The sequence below is a fragment of the Sinohyriopsis cumingii genome, chromosome 6 (assembly GCF_028554795.1).
Source record: "Sinohyriopsis cumingii isolate HCF-2022 chromosome 6, ASM2855479v2, whole genome shotgun sequence".
Classification (NCBI taxonomy): Eukaryota; Metazoa; Mollusca; class Bivalvia; order Unionida; family Unionidae; genus Sinohyriopsis; species Sinohyriopsis cumingii.
Window position 1 is genome coordinate 25,900,646 of NC_142966.1, and position 18,639 is coordinate 25,919,284.

Here is an 18,639-nt window from a genome sequence, read left to right on the forward strand (position 1 = left end):
ATGTCCCCGGGCGCCAAGGTACAGGGGCGCCAAAATGAGGCTTACAACGTTACATTATAATAAGTAAACAAGGGTAATATTCAAAAATGTGATTAAACGGGGAGGGGGCTGGGGGGCCAATTTTATAGTTCGTCCCCGGGCGCAAAATATCATAGCTACGCCTCTGGGTATAATAGAGACCCACCCACCCACCCCCCCACCCCCGAGTTTGCCACAGAGCGCTCGTGTAATATACGGTTTAATACAAAATAGATGATTGTGGGCAGGAATATACAAATTTTGGTCGATATACATGATCGTTGGTATCTATTCAAACGAGGGCCATGAAATACATTAGCAAATTCCTACAGTATTTTAAGGCAGGCGATTACGAATTATTTAAACCACGTTTTTCATCTGTCACAGATTTTATAATCATTTTGAAGTGGCTGCTTTATCTCGAGGAAAACCAGCGGTAAGTGTTATACAAAACAAAATCTTAATAACAATTTGATCACTTTTGCGTCATTTGACAGTAAGAATAGTAATAAATAGAGGATAATTTCTTTTCCTACGTTAGGCCTAATACCTGGTATGTTTTTTAGTGTGGTACACACACAAAAAACAACCCCAAAACAACACTAACAACATTTTAAAAAACCCACAAAAACGAGTGCCGTTCCGAAGCCACGGGCTAAAATGCTTTATTATCATTTTTTTTTATTTATAGCATCAATCACAAATTGAAATATATACAGTATTAGCGTTGGAAAAGAAAGTTTTCTTTTTGTTATATTTTTTTTTTCTCACCCTAGCGAAACACTTTCTGCAAATGACCTTAATAAAGAAAAATAATAAATTAACCTAAACCACTTTGAATGTCGACCGTATCTTTTATTTACACGGCATCATGCGCGGAAGAAAATACCAACTGAACCGGGATTTCAGACAGCAGATGAATTGAAGTTGATTCATTGAACATCATTAGCAATTGTACAATCAAACAGATGCAACAATGAAAAGTGGAACTATAAAAAATCGAGAATGTTAGATTTGCGAAGGATTTATTCCGAATCATTGTCTGCTAATAGAGAATTCATGTCAGTTGCTGTGTCGGCGATGCCCACACAGCGCGCCGTCCAAATGTGAAGTTGCGTTTTGCTGACAGACATAACACTGTGCCATAATTTATCTGATGGCATGTAAAGAAGCTGCTTAAATTACAGTATTTAAAAGTTTCTTCATTTTGTAAGAGCTCAAGAAATTAATTCTGGTTTGAAAGACAAGATGACGGTAAAACTCAGAAGACGTAGCTGTACAGTACCGTTGGTGTTGGAGACATCATAATAAAGGTAACTGCGTTAACTTCGCTTTTTGTTTGGTAATTTGTTGGATATTATCTTTTGCTGATCTTCTTTGAGCTTGGAGTAAATTTTACATTCTGAACATTTTTATTTGCACTTATCTGCTTAATATGTATTGCTGGGATATCATATAGAATATGAAGTCAGTATAATGGTACTATATTTTACATATTTGAATGATAAAAGACTGGTAAATGATATAATGATAAACTACAAAATAAATAATTTGCCCATTATCCCAAATATGTTAATTAAAACAAACATTGAATGTAAATTCAGATATAATGAGCAGTTGTAAGAAGTATGAAATAACATTTTATCCATTGAACCTGTTATGTGTTATCATCATCAGTTTTAAAATAAACACATGGAGACAAGTTTGCTTAAATTCTAAAATTAACACACACACACACACACACACACACACACACACACACATATGGTATTTTAATCTAATACAGAAATGGTGACATTGATATATGCAGACCAATAGTTTTTTTTCTTCTACAGATATAAATTAAAAAGCCTAATTCTGAGAGTTTCACCTACAACATTCATGATGGGAAAGGGCCACTAATTAAGAGCTGACATATGTGGAAGAAAAATACCATCCATGTTGAAAAGGGCTAGAGGTAATGTGAGAAAACATAATTTATCAATCTTATTTAACATTATTGTTGATATTTTATCTCAACTGGTCAAAAGGCTAAGTGGGTTTATGTAATGGTCCAGAGTGTGTTATTTATTTCACATCCCCTTCTGTCTTTCAACAGTAAGAAATTAGCTACTTTGGAGTCCATAGTTCTGATCAATTTGTTTATATAAAACTTGGTTTTGGGCTTAAATCAACATCTTGGATAAATCTAATAATGAGCAAAATCCAAGTATATACATGTGATCATGTATAAGATTAGTTGAGTTTTTTACCCAGCCTAAAAGCCATACTTCCACAATATAGGCTAAAATCATTAAGTTGTCCTTGAAGTTTGATGAGTGTTAACCATTAATAATAATAAGGTGATCTTTCATCTGAGTATGTTACCACCGCATGCAATATTTATACATGTAGTGCAGTTTTTACTAAACTTAGAATACATGCTTATATAAATGAGATCTAGATTGAAGAAGTGAAGATGCATACAAATACATGAGGTTATAACCACTACTGCTGATTCAAGTTTGATCATGCTTGGCCATTGGGCTTATATAGTCAAGTTTCACAATGATGCTTATTATGAGTGTGATAAAGGTATGGTAGTGAAGTGACCTTGCATCTGATTGGCAGAGTTTCTTATGATTTGCACAACAGTGTTTATGATCCAATTTAGATCTGACTTGTTTAATTATTTGCTTGTATGTCTGAGGCTATAAGCAAAATCTATGCATATAATGTGGTGGTTCTGCATCTCACTAGCCATTCTTGCTACTGCCCTTAAAACTATTTCTCATTAATTTTATCAGACTTGGTGAATAGATTTATCTCATCAAGATATAGCAAAAGAGCAATTTTGTAAAAAAAATATTCATTCATATTAAACTCAAATTCTGCATCTGATTGGTTGACCTTGCAAATACTATAAGGGCTCTATTTCTGACGAAAAGATTATTTTGATCTAATGTAGCAGAAATGCTTATATGATCAAAACATTGAACATATTTGATGACAAATAAGAAATAGTTTTTCATGCAAATTTGATAAACATTGATAAATCGGTTCATATCATTAAAAGCTTGGAAGAGTTTGATTACATGCGAGACCATCACATATTAATCATTCTTTATTTAGAGAATTATTTTTGTCAGGATTTAGTAAAATATGTAAAATCAATATGGACTGGTTTTGTTATGTACAGCAACACTAGTTGTTTACTGAGTAGTGAGGGAATTGGAGTAAGGCAAGGGAACATTGCAGTAGGTAACCTGGTTGACTTGATAACAGGATTTTAACACAAACATTTTTATCAGGAGTCTAGCATACTAACCATTGATTCACTGCAGATCCTGCCCCCATTAGTTACCTTTTAATACATAAAGCATTTGGGTTTTTTATGTCACAAATCGCATAGGGATTAAAATTAACATCATAGGTCTCACTGGATAGTTTCGTATTTTGACATCCCTCTAATTTTTAAGGTAGAAGGCATGAACCTAATTATCACAAGCCTAGCATTTATAAATTTACACATAAGCTAAATCTATAATGTGGTTCAGATTTACTTTGAGTTAGGCATGGAAATAGGTTGGCTTGTTGGTGACTGCCTGTCACAGTTAGATGAGCATTGGAGATCATATGCGTAACTTAGTCTGCAAATGAGCTGCCGACTTTTATTTGTGTCTGCTACAGAGGTAAATATAAAAAAATCTTGATGGTAGAGGGGTGATGAAAAGTATGCTAATTTGTTATAGTACTAGTGAACTTTATTCATGCATAAGGCACATACTGATTCTTTTAGTTGCCTTGTCACAGAAAAATATTGAAAATAGCTATTTCTAGTAAAAAATGAATGTAAAATGTACCTGCATCCTTTGACCCTACCAGAACCAAACTAAAAGCTCAAATTTGTGCAGCTGCTTTTGCTCATCACAAACATAATTGGGAGTATAACTGCTAACCCTACCCTCTAGCACACATTTAAGATCTTTAGAGTTTTTAAATACAGCCTTCTAATTATACAAGTTTCATTACATTGGTCAATAATTAGTCACATGTGATGACACTTGTAACTAATCAAACCACAGCAACTGAGAGCAGACTAAGCACTGATATTTATATGGTACAGTGGCAATATACAGTCTGTCTGCCGCAACACATGAAACAAACTGGACAAATCTGAAAGCCTTGAATTTGACTTTATTTATCTGTATGGTAGAACAGAACCTGAGTTGAAAAGCTTTTAAAGAAAGACCTTGATATCAAACCTAATAATAACTGCAGGAGTTATATTATGGATAATTAACCATTCTCTCAGTTTCAAACTGGGCATTCCATCCCATGGGGTTCTAAATGTAAACCAAGTGTAACTGATATCCTAATGAACTGTAAAGACCATAGCAGCACAACAGCAGGGGACCAGATATGTCCAGATCCAGAAATCATAGACAAGTTTCAAACTGATGATGAACCACATAAAAATTACACATCTGCTAGAACTTATGTTATGAAGATAACTTAAATTGCATTATTATTAATCCTCCTCCTCACATTCATCATAATTGAGATGCATCATATATGTTTTATTGTAAAATAGTTTATGCAACATAATTCAGTGAAGACCTTTGCTGCCAATTTACCAGTGAACCATTTGTTTCAATGAACATATTTTATGTTGTAACAAGGAGCATCATTTAAACATTATGATACACTTATCATACCTGTATATGAAATCTTAATACTAACACTTATACTTGCAATACTACTACTAAGAAAAACACCTGCATTGATAATTTGATTATGTTCAATTGGACTTGTATCTAAATGATCACCAGCTGTATGAAAAGACATATTTTAATATATAGATATTGGATGGAATACTAGTTACCACAATTGAATAGTCATATGATAAATGATATATTATTTTAAACAATTTATATTTGCAGTGAAACATACTTTTACATTATTTTCCCTTAAATTTCATTTATAGAGCAGTATACTCTACATTCATTAAATTACTGAAATGGTTAATAATACAACAACAAATACTGCAACTTCCAGAATCACAAAAATCAAAAGATATAAACAAAAACTTCCCTACATGTATCAATAGTTGTCACTTAATAGACAGAACTATGAAGATTTAGAATAGGATGTTAACAAATTAGGTATTCAAGTTAAAAAGAAAAAAATACCAAGTAAGCTTACTACCAAAAAATCAAACAATAACAGTGAATTTTAGTACATTCCCAGGAAACAGAATATATGATTTTTCTTAACTTGATCTGATACATCTTAAATCTATAGAAAATGATTCATATTGTATGACTAAAATATTATGTAAACAAAAATTCCATCACTTTTTTCAGATGCAACATGCATACCCCAACCCATCCTTCTTGATCATAAAGTATACCAGCATTCCACTATAAGATGGGGAGCTGTAGTGGCTCAGTGGTTAGCTTTCTGGACCTGTGAAATAAGGTAGGTTCAAATTCTACCATCAGACCAACCTGGGTTAGCTACCATGGTGTGTCCTTGGGCAAGGCACTATACTTAAAGTGCCTTGGCACTAAATAACTTACTTGTGTTGGTTTACCATAAAAGGCCAAACCAAACACAAAAAAGCAACAACTTTAAAATATGAGTTTTGTCAATACTAAGTAAATGAAAATCATACTGAAGAAATGTTTTTGTTAATACAGTTTAATGGATCTAAAAAATCTCTTTCTTCTGCAGGAGTTTAAAATGTTAACTTAAAAAGGTCATGGTACACATTGCTTTGTTCGTACACATCAGGCTCTGTAACCCATATCCAACTAAAAATTTTAGTAGAGTCTGAATAAAACATATTTTAATCTGGATGATAATATTCTTTCTCCATTCATATATTACACCACCAAGATTGATCCAAATAAGATTACATTTTGCTATAACACTGAGGATGAGTATGCCTCTTAACAACTGACAAATGTGGAGAGAAAGGAGTTAAACTGAACTTTGATTTCTTTTTAACCATTGCACAAGATGATCATTTATTATGAAAAAACCTGAATAAAGTTGGAGTTCATAACCATGACAGTCTTGATACAATATAAATATATTATTGTTGTCTTGAGGTATAGTTCTGTATATTACAATCTCACACAAGATCAGGGTATATTTTAGTACCATACAGTTAATTCGGGATTGTATTAATACCTATTCTGGTGAGTGAACATTAAATAAGATTTACTATTTTGGAACCAGTTGCAATAAAGTTTACTAAACAAGAGAAAATATGACTTTACTATAATATCTAAAATGTAAAATCTGCAAACAGAATACTTGCTTGACTTTACACTTCAACTATATCATAATATTTATTTGAAATGAATTTATACAAATGGCATTAAATTGGGTTTCAGGCTGGTAATGACAATGGTAGTAGTGAATAGGGATGGTCTAGGGACTAGGGAACTTCCATGTTAAAAAGGGTATATCCACTCTGGGGACTATGTAATTTAACATGGGAGAAAAAAAAATATCCATTCTAGGGACAAGGGGAATTTAACATGGGAGAAAGAAAAAAAACTATTCACTCTAGGGACAAGGGAAATTGAACATGGGGAATAAATCGTGGGACTGTCTTGGGACTAGGGGAAATGGAACAGGGTCGGGACCCTATTTTAATAAGGTCCCGACCTGATGGGTCTATGAAAATGGAACAGGCGAAAATTTAAACAGGGAGGGGTCTCTATTTTTTTATTATTTTTTTAAACAAAAAAATAAAAAAAGGGGTAGGCAATTGAAAGTCAAGATCTTTTCGAGAGATAGGAATGGCCCTGAAAAGGGCCTTTGGTTTTATGTTAATATACCCTTAACATAAAGGGCATCTGTGACATCTTCTTCTTGACCTTAGGCTGCGCCTGACTGCAGGACCATAGATTAAGACTCTTTTGAGGCATCCTTGATGCTCCACATAAGATTCTTCGCATCCACAGGCTGGTGTCTGTCCTGTGGATAACTGTCCAGTTGGATTGGACATACATTGATATGTCCGTTCGGAACATCATCGAAGACACAAGCGTTGAAGATTGTACGTCGGTCCACATGTTGGGGTGCTGAGTAACAGGTGAAGGAATGCAGTGAACTGTACTTATTTATAGGGGGAGGAAGGATTGAAACGGATTGAGTTTGTTGACCAATCCAAACACGCGTTACAAAATTCAGTCAGCCCACGTCCAATCCGAAGAGAGCAGTCTGTGACGTCACATAGTCTATATAGATTCACTAGCGCCTGTGCGCAGTCAATCTAAGCGACAGTTTTTCAACATGACGGAAACTCAGAAAACGATCAGTTGGGGTGCACTGATGGTGGAGACTACCCAAGGGAACCCAGACTTACTTTCAGAAGAGGTGAATTGGGATTTTGTGGATTTTTTTACCTTGCAAGAATTTGTTCCTGAACCTTCATCACCTTCTCCTTCATTACCGCACATGGAAAATTTTAGACAGAGACAGAAAGAAGAATTGGAGAAATTTATACAACAGCAAAAGGAAGCGGAACAAGCTTTTCTCCTACAGCAACAGCAGCAAGAAGAAGAGGTAAGAAAAAAACAAGAAGAAGAAGAAGCAGCAGCAAAGAAACAAGGGTGTCAAAATCAAACGGTCACGGTACTGTTAGACATTTTAGCGGAGTTAAGAAGTCTGAAACAAATGTATCAGACTTCTTTATTACGGCCGAAGGGAATACGACCTTCCCAAGCTAAACACTCCAACCCTGTGACTACGCCTATTGCACCACCCTTAGTGATTTCAACGAAATCATCATCAACAGTACGCAGTCCAGAAGTAGGCCTTGGCCATGGCAAAGGCTTAAGACAGTTAAAGTTGATTGTTTAAACTCACCCCTTACACCAAAAAAGGCCCTTTTCAGGGCCATCCATGTCTCTCGAAAAGAGATGGACTTTCAATTGCCAATAACTAAAAAAAACATTTTACCCAATAGTACCTGTCTGTGTATGAGTGTGCGTGAGTGTAGGTTCTTATTTTAAAATCAAAACCCAAAGACACTTACCTTTTATAATTAATTTATTCTTTTATAAATATTTACAATTCACAATTCACAACAGAGCACTTTAAAAAGTTCATAGACTTATTCTGTCTCATTGTTCACTCTCTGTTTTTTTAATTTCTTCACCGTCATAGTCTTTTCCTCCTCTTCCTCCTCACTTTCTTCCCTTCTTTTCTTCTCCTGTTTCTTTTTCTTCACCTGTCTGTTTTCTTCCTCTTCTTCTTCCTCTTCCTCTGAAGAATCCCTCTCTTCTTCTGACTCCTCTTGTTTCTTTTTTGGGCAGTCTGGTGACCAATGTCCTTTTTCTTGACAATAATAACAGGTATCTTGACTTTTGTCTCTTCTAACCCCTTTTTTTTCTTTTTTGACGGTCTGGACACTCTGAAGACCAATGCCCTTTCTTCTGACAGATATAGCAAGTATCTTGACTTTTATCTTGAAAGGAAGGAGAGTAGTCCCTCGGCTGGTCTGAAGAGAATTTTCTAATGACCCCTCGCAAAGCTCTGATGAAACGTTCGATCTTGGTAGTCTCTTCCATCGTTGTGCTCAGTTTGAGAGTGAAATGAATAGTGAAAGGACAAGACACATACCCTTTATATACGCTGGTCTGCTATGACTATAAATTAGTCCATGGTGTTTAAACTTTAGTCATTTGACTTTTTGCTATCGAGAACGTGATCTATCGCCTCGTACCAGGGCTGAAGTCTTGGCACAAATTCATGCCAGTGATTTTGAAGAGGACATGAGTGAACCAGAATCCAAACCCTCTAAACAAAGTTTACCACCCTTAGTCAACCCTGAAAAGTACTATGACATTCGAGAGACGGAAAAGCGTCCCTCAAGAAAATTTAGAACTATGGCTTACAAATACACAGTGAAGTTTAAAGATTTCAAGTCTGAAGTACTGTTAGAGAAAGCAGAAGGGTTCATCACCGACATGTGGGATTCTTTGCTCACCACACTCAAGCGACAATGTCAACCCAAAGAAGATGATCGCTTGAGACTTTCCATACAACATGACGGCTTGAAATCCCCTGTTTGGATCGAGTTTAGCAGCCCTGCAGAATTGACCACTTCCAAAGTCATGGACAAGATTCAACACGTGCAACAATCTAATGACCAGTTTGACATCACCGATGGAAAAGCCACACTCGACATGACCCACGTCTCTCCTCCTCAAGGGACCGGACAATGCAGAAAGACCTTATTGGTCAACAACCTTCGCATTACCAAAACAAGTCTTGTCCAAATTAACAATTTTCATGACCACATGTGTTTAGCCCGAGCCATTGTGGTGGGATGAACCTATGCCGACAAGAACGACACGGTAGAATGGAAAAGAGCCTGGGAGAACATTCGAAAATCGAACCGAGCCAAACAACGAAATGAAGCAGAACTTCTGTTACAACAAGCATGCCTGTCCAAAGACACATCCTGTGGCATTCCTGAGATGCAAAAATTGCAAGATGCCCTAGCTCCACGATACACCTTGAAAGTGCACCCTCAAGAAGTGCGCGGGTCTCTGTTGTTTCGAGGGAAAGACTTTAAGGATGGAAAATACATTCACCTCTATCATCACGATGACCATTTCGATACCATTACCACTATCACTGGATTCCTGGGATACAAATATTACTGTGAGAAATGTGACTTATGATGGTTATAATAATCGAGAGCAACACAAACATTGTGGATCGAAATGCTCAGGATGTTTGGCCTCTCAACCCTGTCTGAGCGAAGGGCAAGAACCAGTGCATTGTCCTGCTTGTCTGCGCACATTTGTCAGCCCTGCCTGTTACCAACAACATCTGAAGATGCAAGGTTCACAGAAGAAATGTGCTTGTCAACTCCTGAGATTGTGCCCAATGTGTGGACAAGGTCTATGTATCAACAGTACCAAGGCACACGTATGTTCAGGAAAGAAAAAATGTCACATTTGTCACTGCATCGTGGACTTGGAACACCAATGCTACATGCAAAAATACCAATTCCAACCAGAGAAAGAGGATGGTCACAAGAAGAAGAAAGGCAATTTCATCTTTTTCGATTTCGAATGCATGCAAGAGACCGGTATTCACATTCCTAATTTCTGCGTGGCTCATCGAGCGTGCGAGAAGTGATTCAAGAACCTATCTTGAGTTATTGCCCTCACTGCAGTAAGATTCCTGGAGGGCGTGAAAACATCTTTCAAGGACCGAACACACTAGCCGATTTCACGCAATGGGTCTTAGACCCTATCGACAAGACGTGGAGCCAAGAGGACATTGAACATTATTATGGAGAATGTCATCACCATGCCACGTTGATGGCTCACAATTTCTCCGGATACGATGGACAGTTTCTTTTGAGATGTTATACGGAACGTGGCATCGAGCGTCCTAAAATCACTTTGAACGGAGCCAAAATCATTTTCATGCAAGTGGGACAAGTGCAGTTTAAAGATTCGATGAGCTACTTAGCCATGCCTTTGAGTCGAATGCCTAAAATGTTTGGAATGACAGAAATGGCTAAAGGGTACTTTCCACACTTTTTCAATACAGAAGCCAATCAACACGCCGTTCTACCCCATTTGCCTCAGGCTCACTATTACGACCCTGACAACATGCGTACCGAACGAGAAACTTTCTACGCTTGATACCAGGCTCACGCCTCCGACCCTTTCGACTTTCAGGAAGAAATGCTAAAGTATCGTCGTTCCGACGTGGACATTTTACGGCGATGCTGTGGAAAATTTCGAGAACTGTTCATGGAACACGGAGGGGTTGATCATTTAAAAGAGGCTGCACCATTGCCAAAGCGTGTTCCTTAGTCTACCGACAACGATTCATGCTTGAAAACACTGTGGCTGTGATCAGTCCTCAAACGACCAACTATGTCAAACGTCAATACTCGGTCAAAGCCCCATGCTGGTTGCATTACTTGTGCGACAAGGAAGACAAATGGATTCAGCATGCCCGCAACGGACAGGGCGAAAAGATCATCGGAATGCATTCGGTCGATGGCTGGGACTTAGAAAACCCCAAGATCGTGTACGAGTTTAACGGTTGCTTATTTCACGGATGTCCCGTCTGTTACCCTGACCGCGGCACTAAAAATCAGTTCTTACAACGAACCATGGAAGACTTGTACCAGGCCATTTGTCAGCGACGCCTAAAGTTAGAACAGGAAGGATACCAAGTGGTGGAAATGTGGGAACACAAATACAATCACCGTTTGAACACCGATCCCGAGTTTAAACGCCTCATGGAAAGTTGCCAGTTCATGGACCCCCTGAACCCAAGTGATAGTTTGTACGGAGGAAGGACCAATGCCACCTGTTTGCTGTACCAAGCTGACGAAGAGAAAGGAGAAGAAATCAAATACTAGGACGTGTGTTCACTGTATCCCTACGTGTGCAAATATTGTTGCTTTCCTGCAGGGCACCCACAATTGTTCACCGAACACATCGACCTAAAAAACATTCGACAATACGAAGGCTTGATCAAGTGCAAAGTTTTGCCTCCCACGAACCTATACCATTCCGTCTTACCTCGCCATTGCCAAGGCAAACTTATGTTTCCTTTGTGCCGTACTTGTGCTGAAACGTGCAACCAAGATCAACCTTGTCATCACACCCAGGAAGAACGGGCCTTGACGGGGACATGGGTCAGCGTAGAATTGTTCAAAGCTCTGAACATGGGATACCAACTGTTAGAAGTGTACGAAATTTGCCACTTTCCCAAGACACAATAATTCCACAAGGGTGACCCCACGCAGAAAGGCATTTTCGCAGACTACGTGGATGCCTTTTTGAAACTGAGCAAGAAGCCAGTGGCTATCTGTCCTGGTGTCACACTCCCGAAGACCAAAAGACATTCAGAGAGAAATTCTGGGCACAAGAAGGCATTACTTTAGATCACATTGAGAAAAACGAAGGCAGGCGATCGTTTGCCAAAGTGATGTTAAATTGCTTGTGGGGTAAAATGGCACAATGACCGTGTTTACCCAAGACGGAGTATTTGACCGAACCTTCCCGCTACTTTCAGATGATTCACGACAAAGCCAAATTCATGAAACACGTGGACGTCGTTCGTGAGGATTTGATCTTGGTGAATTACGAAGAAGATCTGAACTTTGTAGAAGATGACCCCTTTGGAAATGTCATCATTGCAGCTTACATGACAGCTCATGCTCGCTTAAAATTGTACGAAGCTTTAGAACTGTTAGGGGAACGTGTCTTGTACTTTGACATGGACAGTTGCATTTATATCGATCACCCGAGTCAACAGCACCCTGACATCGAAGGAGACCGTTTAGGAGCCTGGACAGACGAGCACCCCGATGACAAGATTCTAAGTTTCGTCAGTGGCGGTCCCAAAAATTACGGCTACGAATACTGGGACAAACAAGGAGAAGTACACACGAAGTGTAAAGTGAAAGGACTTACTCTGAATTATCGTACCAGTCGAGTGGTCAACTTTGGCGTATTGAAAGAAGCCTTGCAGTCTGGAGAGTGACCACCTATCAACCCAACAAGATTGTACGTTTACCCACACACCACATCGTCAGTCGACCCTTGGAAAAAGTCTATCAAATCGTGTAGCAGAAGCGAGTGCAGCTTCCCACCCACTTTACTTTGCCGTATGGACATGTCGGTATAACACATTGGTTGTAAGAGGATAGCCACCCACCAGAAGGATGACTTCGCCACAGCAAGAATCGAGTGAGAAATCCAGTGAGAACTCCAAGTTCAAACCCTACCATTTTCCAGTCTTCTTACCTGACTATTGTGATTGTGCCCGTCGATTGGACACGTTTCAAAAATGGCCTACGGATAGGGAAGGATTACCTTCTTCGTATCTTTTAGCTAGAACAGGATTTGTCTACTTCGGACCTGAGTCAGGATTGGGATACGAAGTACAGTGTTTCGCTTGCGGACTGAAGTTACGAATGGATCTATGTATCTACAAAGATTCAGCTATTCTGGAACATACTCGATGGTCTCCGCACTGCCCTTACCTTTCAATGGCCTTTCCACCCGTTAAACTACGGTACAATTATGACGGTACCTTAGAGACGGTACCTTCCAAAACTAGACGTAAACACATTGCATCCTATTTCATTGTTGTTTCTTTTCCACATAATAGCTTATTTTTTATAAAATGTTAAACTTTACTAATCTTTTTTCAAGATCACTTTAGTTTGCAAAAATATATCTTGTCATTTATTGGCATTCTGCATTGAATTTTGTAAACTAGCTATAAACCTGACCTAATTACTCAACTTAACTGCTGACAGAAACAGTCTACAGTAAATGTATTTCATTTCTATAGCTCGATGGATAAACATTACATCTTTAAAAGCTGTGCACAGAATAGGCCGACATATCACGAGTCAGGAAAACATGGGGGTGGTATCCCCTGTGTCCAAAATTAATATCATTTTGAATAGAATATTCTAGTGACAATTGCCTCTTTTCAAATGGTAAGCATTGCTTTTTTTATTTTCGTCAATCTGTCAAATTCGGTATGCATTTTGCTTTAATATTTGAGATGGAAACCTTAGGTGCATAGAAATGTCAGACAGCATTGTACATCATGGATGGTGTCCAACATACTTTTATGATCATAAAACAAAATCCCATTTTTTAGTTATGGCCACTGATTTAAAAAATATTCATCCAAGCTAAATATAATAATAATAATAATGAGGACTTTGTATAGCGCCTAATCTTTAGAAGCTCTAAGCGCTTTGCAACATTAGACAACATAAAAACATACACAATGATATGATTACAAAAACAAACACCATGAAATTAGAAAACATAAAAAACATGCTGAGAATATTTAAGGTAGTTAACATTATTAAGTCATTAAGTTTGTTTTTGTAGTCAGAATAAGTAGTTTTGAGAGCACTCTTGAATGGGATCACTGCGTCTTTGTGTCTAAGTTCAGTGGGCAATTCATTCCATGTTGCTGGGCCCTGGTATGCAAAAGAATGCTGTCCATGTGACTTTGTTTTCATAGTGAGAATAATGAGTATATGATTGTCGGAAGAGGAGTGTAAGTATCTTGCTTGTGTGTACACATAGGTGAGGTCGGATAGGTATGTTGGACTAGAGTCTGTCAGTGAAACGTAGCACAGAGAACTAATGTTGTGTTTGATTCTGGATCGAATGGATAGCCAGTGTTGGGTACAGAGCAGCGGGGAGGTGTGCTCTGATTGTGGTACTCTAAGTATGATCCAAGCAGCTATGTTTTGAACTTTTTGAAGTCTCTGCAGTAGATATTAAGATGAACCAGACAGAATTGAGTTACCATAGTCCAGTCTTGAAAGTAGTAATGAACACACAAGTGTTTAGTGGCATCAACTGAAAGATATCTGAGAATGGAGCTGATGCGTCTCAGCTCAAGATATGCAGCCTTGCATATGTTCATGACATGTTGGTGCAATGTGAGAGTACTGTCCAGAGTAACACCTAGGTTTTGTACTGATTGTGTGAATTTAATGTTGGTGTTGCTGATATTTATTGTGTGAGGTAAAGGATGTGAATGAGAAAGTCTTTGTGTTGTAATCAGAATGGCCTCAGTTTTATCATCATTCATCTGCAGCTTGTTACAAGCCATTCATGATTTCACATCAGAAATGCACATCTCTACACCTTGGATGGTAGCATCAACTTCAGTTGGGTGGCTAGATTTGTATATTTGGGTGTCATCAGTGTACAATTGGTGAGACACTGGATGATGATCTATGACACTTGAGAGCAGCTGAGTGTATAGAGTGTAGAGAACAGGTCCAAGAACAGACCCCTGTGCAACACCACAACATAGATCAACTGGGCTGGAGTGTAATCTATTTGCAGACACAATTTGTGTCCTGTGGCAAGGGTGATATGCAGATTGTACATTGCTAAAAAGACTGTTTGAATTCAGACAAGATGCAAGCTGGGATTGAACAACCTTTTGTAAGATTTTTTATATGAATTGGAGATTAGAAACCGGGCAGTAGTTCTTTAAATCCTTATGGTGTAGTGTTAGTTTCTTCAGCAGAGGTTTTACAGTGGGAGTTTTGAAAAATGATGGAAATTATGCTGATGAGAGAGAGGTATTAATAACATCAGTTAGTGAAGGCAATACTGGATCTAAGCACTCAAGCAGCAGTAATGTTGGAATTGGACCAAGTTCACATGACTTTGGTGCACTCTAGGATGATTATTTAAAGATGAAAATCTCAAGTGGAAACCTTTCTGGTCAGCCATCTCATCCAAAACCTCCTGAAATGGAGAGTATTTTGCAGACTCCAAGATTTCCTCTTATCCTGCTGGTATGTTCTATTTAGCTTATCTGGTCTCTTTTTATTTTTTATCAATTGCTTTTATACCATGCCACAATTCGAAATTCTTTATCAAAAGTATGTATAAATTTCATCATTTTTCTGTCTGTTTAATAAGATGTGTTTAAGAGTACTTACTTACTCATGATGCTGTATATATGAGATTAGATGTTTTGTTAAAAAAGAATGCATTTTGTGATATATTGTATCACTGCTTTATATACAGTGGTCATTGCAACCAGTATGCATTTTGTTTACATGCCAAAAAATCCAGTCTGATTTCTTTGTTTCTTTTTTACTGCAATTAAGGAGTAGTGATAATCTTTATACTCTTAGCTGCATCCAGAAGGACAACACCATCACCATCCCCATCCACTCTGGAGTGGAGAATATAAAGATTTCTCTCTGCCAGTTCCTCTGCAAGTAGTAAGTATTGAGGATGGAAAAAAATGTACATTATAGAATAATGAAACAAATACTACAGGTGTTGACTTTTATATAATCTCTTATTTCATTTACAGCTCTCTAAATACGAGTAGGTCAATTATACACTGTATTTATGAATTTAATTCTCATCTAAGGTAGTAGAACTGTTTTATGTTTGACAAAATGTTGGGTAATTTGTGGCCATACACTAAAAACACATTTTGTAGCATTTAAAAATGCTTATGTTCAATGCACGTAAAACTCATTGGTTTGTTGTCACTTCAGTTGATAATAGTCTTGTCATCTTGTAGACATTTTGAATGTTAGTGTTCAATGCTAAGGTCATATACATTGATTCAACATCAAAATTTGTTTGCAAAATGGAAGATTATGACATGAAAGCACAAGCTCTTGTAGCTTAGATACTGTTATTTCAGAACATTGTGAGATGTTAATTAATTAAATTATAGGTCATAAAACATACTGTTCAAGACTTATTTGTGCAAATAAACAATGAATTGTTTTTCATTGATGTGTCGACTGTTCATCATTCCATTGGTTTTCTTATTTTTCTTTCTGATGTATACCATTGTCTTGTGTAAGTCAGACGCCTAAACCATCTACATTGAATGCAGACTTTACAGACACCAGCAGTGAAACAACATATCCAGGGAATAAAAAAATAAAGGATTATAGGGAAAAGTTTTCATATAAACTGTACAAAAACCATGTATTTCATTCCATAAATATATTTCATTGTTAAACCCATGTTCACTGTACAGATCTTTTTAAGGAGTTTATAATAATGATCTTGATCTTTCAAAACTAATTTCATCACAAATCTGTTACAGATTTCCAGTTCAATGTACTTATGAAACTGGACACAAATATTGAGAATTTGTTGGAGCAGCTGGCCCTCCAAGTTCATACACAAGGCCCAGACACAGAAAATAGAGAAGAAATTCTTGCAATGCCATGTGATTCAGTGGAGGAACTAGAGGGCCTTTGCCAGAGGTTGGAGGAGAATCCCAAACTCTCCAAGAAGATGGTAAATTGGGGCTTTATTTTCTATTTAAAAAAACTGTTATAACCTTTATTTGCTGTTGTGAACCTCAATATGCATTATGCAAGTTCTGCAGTGCCTGTATAATTATTTTTGGGGGTGGGGTGAACATGTAGTGGTTGGCTGTTTTGTCTTACGGATGTAGGCCTAAACATGTTTAGAGATGAACATGTAACAGGTATTTTACTACATATACACTATTACATATTATGTGGCTACTTTAATTCAATCCTTGAGTGAATGTCATTTATGAAGTTAATAGGTTCACGGTGGTTAATTTGGTTTATAATTGCTATTAGTACATTGTGTTGCATAGTTAATGTTATCAAATTTTTTTCAAGTTAGAGAAATTAAATTTGCTTGCAAAACCATGGCAAAAAATAACTATATACAAGCATATTTTGTCACATCGATCATGAAATACTACTACTAATAATAATATCAAAATCAAAAAATAGTAATATTATTATTATTATTATTTTCAGATATGCTACTTGAGCTCCCTTGGCAGGTTTACAATTGGGGATAGTGTCTGCAGGATGATGAAAAAGCTTAAAACAAAAAGACTGGCCAGAGTATAGTCCAAAGGGACGTAAAGGGAAAAAAGCATTTCAAGAGCTTGTGATATGTCAGGTTTTGATAAGTAAGTATGGCTTGATTTAAATTGTGTTTTTCATGTGACTTGCCAGAGATTTTTAAATGAATTGATAAAGTAACTTGAGACCACATTTCAAAGTACATGTTTTAAAAATATTCCATTGATTATTGCTGGCATTTAGAAAAATGCAATGCATCCTTTGTTGTGAAACTTATTTTAAAACATTGTATTACTCTTGCAGAAGCCTGCTTGAAAACTAATGGCAAAGCAAAGCCAAATGGAATGGAAGAGACCATATCAGAGACCCTCAAATATGCACCCAACCAAAGCAGAATGATAAAAAACAAGGTAATCCAAATGACTCTTATTTCATCAATATTGGATTCAGTTTCGTCTTTTAAAGCATAGTATTTGCAAAGCGGATGCATTTCTAAACTGATAACAAAATCAGCTTATCCTATTGCCCAGGACTATCAGAGCTAGAGTCCAGCTAACTACAATATGCATATATCTTGTCTGATCGGACAAGTGCCTCCATTTGGAATTTTTATTCACATGAAATATTTGGATGAAATAAATTCATCTTTGTGCAAATTGATTGCACCATCCACTTGCCAGAAATGACAAGTAAGTGCAAAGTTATCTTGTATCATGGCTTAACGATAGTAAGGGAAGCACAAGTGCAGTGAAGAAAACTTCATACATTTTTATAATGCTGATTAACATGACTTCTGCATATGTAACTAGTGCTGAGATGATATGACTTTATTTAAGCATTACAATTTTGTTTTAATTTGCAGGTGCCTGAGCAGAAGAAGTAATAGATAAACTTTACAGTGGAGTTGGAGACTGATTCTGATTCATAATCTTAATTAAATCTAGAAAATAAACATTAAAGTCATATTAAAATATCTGTTGTATTGTTTCCTTCTTTCATTTTTCTCTTAAAAACAAATGTCTGAACCTTTAGTCTGTAAATTCAGTGGATTCCGTATCAGCCCATCTACTTTTACTTTACACCATGCTACTTTAAAAAAACATGAATTATCCCCATTGGGGTAGGTCCCCCCAACCCCCCACCCTACTTTGTCAACTTACCTGCCACATTTAAATCTAATGGAAGGCCCTGCTGTAAAGCCTGTTAGTAAAACTACCCAACAAGAGGATTTCATACATTTGCAACTCCTA

The 18,639-nt window shown here is 37.1% G+C and overlaps 1 long non-coding RNA gene across 4 annotated transcripts; it reads left to right on the forward strand.

The window, feature by feature from the left end:
• Positions 1-673: 673 nt before the first annotated feature.
• LOC149796521 (uncharacterized) lies at positions 674-18,363 on the forward strand. Of its 4 annotated transcripts, XR_016421712.1 has the most exons (8): positions 674-1,331; positions 1,854-1,975; positions 5,364-5,478; positions 15,701-15,790; positions 16,642-16,838; positions 17,339-17,496; positions 17,693-17,799; positions 18,252-18,363. It is a non-coding gene; the product is annotated as an uncharacterized LOC149796521 (long non-coding RNA). The 4 variants fall into 4 exon arrangements; XR_016421710.1 differs by having other exon boundaries at positions 15,701-16,838; XR_016421711.1 differs by lacking the exon at positions 674-1,331 and having other exon boundaries at positions 1,712-1,975; positions 15,701-16,838.
• Positions 18,364-18,639: the final 276 nt, after the last annotated feature.